Below are 7446 nucleotides of genomic sequence, written 5' to 3' on the forward strand. Positions count from 1 at the left end.
TTCTAGTTTCCTTGAAATGTCACAGATATACCTATGAAGTCTCGTCAACATGGCTGCTGAAATGTAATCAGACAAAGGTAGATATGCTGATGTAGAAGAGAAAAAGTTCAAGAGACTTCAACCCCTAGCAATGACCTACAAGCACTGACAGAATGCTGACAGAAGGAGAAATAAGCATCCTCAGGAAGTCAATGGTAATTAGTTATCCAGTATCAGATGGTAGGGCTTAAACACATAAATTTACAAGGACTTTTATACAGACTAAAAATTTTGCATTTATATATTTAACAACATATATGCATGCATCTACACACATCTTAATGTGATAACAAAGAAGAGAAGGGCATGAATTTGAAAGAGAGGAAGGCTGCAGGACACATGTGGAGTTTGAGGGAGAAATAGCAAGTAGTACACAATGTAATTATAACCTCAATAATACTAAAATTTAAATACTTTATTGTAATTACACAACAAAAGATTTTCAGACTAAACTAGTATTTCTCCTTATTTTTCTCACAAAATAGGAATAGTAATATCCAGTGTTAAATTTAAAGAAATACATTCTCAAATTTCAATGCTCATAATGGACTTAAAAGAAATCATGTCATTATTTCCTGTTATTTTTTAAATTTTGCTGTAAGCACATTGACTTAAAGATCCTATATTTCTAGTGAACTGAATGTTTTTGCATCACATGTTCTACAAGGCATATTTTCTTAGAATTGAATACTTTATAAGCCTTAAGACACCAGAACCCACACTCAAACAGAACTGGATGGATGAATCAAGTAAATTTCTGAGAGTCAGCATGAATAAAATGAAATGTCAACTACAAATGCCACAGATTTTCCCAATGTTTTCTTCTACATTTTGTAAAATAATTAAAATGTTCTGTCTATGCATCTTGTCTTTCTCATCAACTAGTAACACAAACATTAGTTTTAAGTATTAATTTTGAATCTTGTTTATTAGTAATAATATTGTGATATTTGGGATATACTATTATTTTGTATTACATGTGTGTGTTTTACATCTCATGTATTTTGTCAACATGTATTATTATATTTTCCTGTTAATCTATAATCCATTTAATAATTCAAGTTGAAACATGGGAAAATCCTGTGACTATTCACCTCATCCATGATATTGTTCTGAGAATGGTTCTTCAAAGTAGGTATTGGAATGCTGCTGGGTATTCACAGTTTTTAAATTCTATCTTTAGATACAATTCTTAGAAAGCTATACATAAATATCTCAGACTGTGCTTAATTCTGAAGCATATGGAGAAACAGCAGTCTCATCTCTGCAAATGATTTTTCTATTAAGTGTTTTAATTTAATTAAGTACAATGTTATGGGTTACGTGGATAATTTGGCAAATCTCTTCCAACAGAAAGTTGCTAAGTATATCATAAGGATATCTTTTTAAATGCTTGTTGATGGACATAAGTGCATCTGCCAAGTAAGATAGTATAAAAATTGCCATTTGATTCCATATAAAAGGCACACAGAAGTAATTTCTCCAGAGAAACAACTTTTACATAAGAAATAAGAAGCAAAGACAGAGAGGGAAACTCTAAGATTCAAGGTGACTGTGAAATGCAACCTACTTTTTGAAAAACTGTGGACAATGGTATTCAAACTAATCATGTAGAGACAAAAGAGTCAACACAGAAATGTCTGGACTAGAAATATACAGAATATTTAGAAGGAATTGACTTGGTTTGAAAGCTCTCAAGAGTAGATTTGTTAAGGCATGACAGACCCAAGAAAATTCTAACTGTAGATACTGACTTTGGATTTATTGACTTCATTATGCACAAAGAAAATCCACAAGGAAGTTAGTTTGTACATGACCATGACATTTCCTCCGAATCTGTTATTTTTACCAAGCATTAAACTGTTCATATAAATTCATATCAACCAACCATTCCACTTGTACTTCAGAAAGAGGATTTAAATTCCAAATTGGAAAGCAGGAAACATATATGCATAAGATTTAGGAGCAAATGTCAGCACTGAATAAACCAATACGCATTCAAAGATCAGTCGTGAAATAGAAACAAAAGTGGAGAGTAAGTACAGCTTCTTATCTGACAAACTGATTTTGATAGGCAGAATTATATTGCTCCCTAGTATTCTCATAGTCTTGCTTTGTGGCTCTGACCCAAATATTCAGTCTCTTGTGTGTTCCTCATCTGTACAATTTTTATACTGCTCATGCCTTTGTTTTCTGCTTCTATAAGAGAATATCTAAGAAAATATTTACTATACATTACAAGTTCAATTTATAGAATTATAAGACGATGAGCCTGATGTTTGTGGGAGCCATATTTAGCAAGAAGATTGCTATTGTGATGTCTCATGGCAGATGCTAGAAGAACAAAAAAGGAAAAAATTGGGATAAAGAATTAAGTTTACCTGAAATAATTATTGTTCTTTTCTTTTTTTTTTTTTAGTCTTTTCATCCTGATAAGCCCTTAGAAACAGTGATCATGGGAGTGTTCATGGAATTTTGTTAATTGCCTAGCTTGTTCTTTGACTATTTGTGTTTATTTTCTTGCTTGTTCCTTAACTATTTACATCTATTGTATTGCTAGTTCCTCAACCAAGAAAAGACCTGAATACTTGCATGTAATTCAAATGGTATAAAAGTGAAAAGGAGGAGGGAGGGGTGGGATAGGGGGTTCTAGCGAGGGGAAATGGGGAAAGGGAACATCATCTGAAATGTAAATAAATAAATACATATCCAATAAAATATATAAATAAGTATATAATAAATAATAAAATATATAAGAAATAAATAAAATATCCAATAAAATAAAGCTAAAAAAAAGAAAATACATTTTCCATACATTATATCCTGATGACAGTTTCCACGTACTCCTCCCAGTTCTTCCCCACCTTCCATCTCATCTCAATCCATACTCTTTCTGTCTTTTAGGAAAAGAAAAACACACGAAGCTAAGGAATAATATAAATGAGATATGATAATAAAATAATTTTTACATAATTTTTACAATACTGTCCTCTGGCAAGAATATTTTCTCATTTATGAAGATCAATCTCTTTTTTTAAAAAAAATAAAAATATTGGTTATTTTATTTATTTACATTTCAAATGTTATCCCCTTCCTCAGTGTCCCCTCCAAAAACTCCCTATCTCTCTTCCTTGCTGCTTCTATGAAGATGCTCAGTCATATACCCAGCCCCTCTGGCCTCACCATTTTTGCATTCCTCTACACTGGGGCATTGAGGCTTCATAGGAGTAAGGGCAGCCCCATAGGAAGAACAACAATATCAACCAATCAGATGTCCCAGAGCTCCCATGGAAGATTAATCTCTTATGACCCAGTTGTTACTAGATGTAGGCTTCATCAACTAAAATTATTTCATCAATGGCTAATTTTCTAATTTGTAGAAGTCTAGAAGCTCATTTTGTAAAATATTAGAAATGTCAAGTAAAAACCTTGAAGTAATAGATTTTCTTCACAAATGAGAACAGAATTAAGACATTCTTAGATTTTTTAAAAAAAAAAATCTATGTTAGTCTTTTCTGACTTAGGCATGTCACAAAATGGTAAAGGAGATTGTTTCTGGATTAAAAGATACACAAAAATAGCTCAAGTTACATAAACTATCACCACTGTAGCAGAAACAATCCAATAGCACTACACAAAATTTAGTAGTGCTTTACTTCATATTTTCAAATTTTAAATTAAGAAAAAATAAGAGTTTATGAGTTTGAGAGAGCTTAGGAAAGCATAGCAGGAGTTAGCATGAGGAGAGAAGAGAAGAGTGTGTATTATGTGAATACAGTACACATGCAGGAACTTCTAATCAAAAACTGAAAAGGAGAACATTTGTATTTAAAAATAAAGTTAATTGTAATTGTGTCCATATCACATCAACAGTATTTAAATAGTATATATATGATGAAGGCAAAAATAAATTGAGCTCCATGAATTGGCTGTGACCACAACTGACCTCAAAAACAAATTCACACTATAGATATAGTAGTTTCTTGTCTTCCATGGGATTAAGGTAAGCCCCTACTGCTGAATATACTTCTTCACACTTCAGACATTATATTTAACCTGAAATCAATAAAAAAAGCTACTTCATAACAGATAAAATTTATATAGTTATTTAGTTATTGAAAATAGATACTTACCTAATACAATACATCTAAACCTCAGTTTCTCATATTTCATTCCTCCTAACTCTGCCTCCCTCTACCTCCCCCATATCCCATATCTTCTCTCTCTCTCTCTCTCTCTCTCTCTCTCTCTCTCTCTCTCTCTCCATATATATATATATATTTCCTTCAGGGAAAAAAAAACAGACCTTCTAGAGACAACAACCAAATACAACAATACAACTCTCTCTGACTAATTCTGTTAAATTTTTCTCTGATTCGTCACTTTTACTGCCTCTCAATTGTATCTCACTTTCAAACATGTCCATTTCCTTCTACAAACTAACCTTATATATATTATTAGAGATTTAAGGCTGTATGCTAAGGACATGTCTTATTCCAGCCAGATAAATATAATAGAAATATAAACATAATATTGTACTCAGTTTTATAAAATGAAATTCTATTGTACATGCAACATTCCTTTGTAAAATTGTTTTCAGGAAGAATGACACCATACAAAAGACTTTCTATTTCAAAAAAATAAAGCTAGAAATAAATAAGTCAATCACAAATTGGTGGATATTAAGCCAGAAATTCTTAAACAACAATAAAGGTAAAAGTCCCCAAATGAAAACAGGGATAATTTACAAACGCATGAATAAAGCAAGGATTTAGTAAAATCTGTGTTCTATTAAAATAATGTTCTAACAAATATTTATACTAAGCTTACATTAAAATATACCTTAAATTTACTTTGAAAAACTAGAACAAGATCAAAGTATAAGACAAGCAATACAAAGTAAACACTAATTGGTGGACATGGATACATACAGGTTAGTATTGTATTTGGGAGCTTGAAGTCAGTGGATGATTTCTTTATGGTTACAATATACTTAATAGAAAGTAGTAGCCGAACTGAGCTATATTGTAAGACTGTCTCTCAACTGCCTAAGGACAAAGTTACATAAATAATTAGATTAGTATTAGTACCCTTTTATCTTTAATTTATTTAATTTTAGTTAATGTATAATTACATTATTTTCCTATACATTTTTTTCCTTTCTGCCTCTTCTATTCATCTTACATTCCTTCTCTATAAAATGGACTAATTTTCATTGGTTACAATTCCATAATATGCATAAGTAAATAAATAAGTAAACAAACAAACAGAACAGAATCGTGTGTGCCAGGATGCTACTTAGGGTGCCCAGAGCACAGCCTGAACACCAGTAAGTCAATAGAAGATGCAGAACACAGTCCATAATGAGTATCCTCAGTCTGTGTTTTCTCCTGTGGAAAACAGAAGGATCTGGGATGACCGCTGTGGTTCTCAGTCTTCTGTGTACCCAGAGACAGCTGAGGTACTGTTGGGGTACTGCTGGGATTCACCCATCATCGCTTCTTCTCAGGGCCAGGCAGGAAGTAGAAGGCTGTACTTGGGACAAGGGGTGTAATCCGGTTAGGTTCTGAGTGAGTGCAGAGAATTTGCAGGGGCTTGGAGAAAAAATATCTTCTCAGAAAGATTTAGCCATGGCCCTTTACAATGAGGAAGGTTTCTCCCACAACAATCCTTGAGAAAGAGATGGTCCTTGCTTGTCCAAACTGTTTTATTTGACAGTGAGTGTGAATGGATACATCTTATTCGTGGTGAGATTAAATACCTTTTGCAGGACAGAATGGCTAGCAAGGGAAGTTCGTTGACTGAACACTCCAGGCCTATCTAGATAGCTCATTAGCATGGAGACCTTCAGGTATTTAGGCTACATGACTTATTGTTATGGTCCCTTCAGTAGGGAGTCCTTGTCATGTGTTCCAGAACAAGTAGAGCTTGGTAGGGAGCTGGCTCTAGTTCTGAAGGTTTCAATTCTTAGATTTTCCCTGAGTCTCAGCCCGATCAACCTTCCCCTTTCTTCTGTCTGGTGGCATGGTACATTTGCTCCAGGCTGCTAACACTGTATAGGATTGTTTATATTTGTATGATTTCAGAAACAATAACATCATAATAGATAACTAATTGGAAAGCTAATTCTCAGGTAACACTAATTCTTCTACTCACTTATACATAGTTGCTGTAGTCCTTGTTTAGGAATGGGATCTCCTAAAGTTTTCCCCTTTCCCATGAGCCATTAGCTAGTCTACTGGTTTTTAATCTTTGTTATGTGTTTATTTTGTTTTGTCTTATTTAGACAAACATACTGGTGAGGTATCATAGGATTGGATTCCCTGTTATTTTTAAAAGACAGGATCTTTTTTTTTTTGTAGACTAAGCCTTGATTTTTATTACTTAAAAAATGCATATTTATTTTGCTTTCTGACTCTGTGCTTGTGCCTTCAACACTTTCACAATGATTTTCTGCTCCTCAATAAGGAAAGCCTGCTTGATCCTGTCTTGGACACACTTGGCACACATGGAGCCACCGTAGGCCCTGCTGACATGTTTCTTTGTCTTAGACAATCTCATAAGGACTTTGGGTCTCACAGCACGAACCCCTTGCAGTCTGCCTGGGCACACACCACATGCGGATTTGGGTGCCTTCCCAACCTTCTTGGTGTAAAGGTAAACAATCCTGTTGCCAGGGGTCCGAGACAGCCTGGTTTTGTTAGAGGCTGTGTTGTAGGAAAGCCTACGACGGTATGTCAAACTCTGGACCATCTTGAGCACCTTCCACTCTAGGCACCGTCCCCAGAAGAGAGTAAAAGACAGGATCTTATAGCAGAATTTCTGTTCTTCTGGCTCTTATACTGTTTCTACTGGTCACATGTGATATACCCTGAGTCTCAGATGTAGGAGCTAGGCCGTAGATATATCCATTGGGTCTGGACATACTAACTTCTAATGTACTCTGAATTTTGATCAAATGTGGTTTTCTGTGATGAAATTTATCTACTGTAAAGGATTCTGTAAAGAAGTTCTTTCTGCTTTTTTTTCTGTATAATTTGTTAATTATTTTACATATTTACTTTTCATCCTGTTCACTGACCCCTCTTGGTCGCCCCTCCCACAATTCTGTCTACAAAAATAACTGAGAAACATTAATAGTTTTAGAGATTGGTGCTTGCCCATGAGATGGGTCTCAAGTTGGTTCCCTTCTTGGGTGGCTATTCCTTCACTCTCTGCTCTATGCCCTGACCATGTATTTCTTGTAGATAGGATAAATTTGGGGTTGAAAATTTAATGGTGTCTCTTTTGTTCCACTGGGGTTCCTGTCTGGCTATAGAAGTCACTTCCTCAAGAAGTTCCATACTCCTAATACAGAAAGTCACAGCTAATGTTAACCTCATTGATTCTGTGGTGCCTTCCTTATCC

The 7446-nt window shown here is 34.3% G+C and overlaps 1 pseudogene; it reads right to left on the reverse strand.

The window, feature by feature from the left end:
- Window positions 1–6388: 6388 nt before the first annotated feature.
- Window positions 6389–6792, reverse strand: LOC114611548 (annotated as a pseudogene).
- Window positions 6793–7446: the final 654 nt, after the last annotated feature.

Source organism: Grammomys surdaster, unplaced genomic scaffold (genome assembly GCF_004785775.1).
Source record: "Grammomys surdaster isolate TR1022 unplaced genomic scaffold, NIH_TR_1.0 126115, whole genome shotgun sequence".
Lineage (NCBI taxonomy): Eukaryota > Metazoa > Chordata > Mammalia > Rodentia > Muridae > Grammomys > Grammomys surdaster.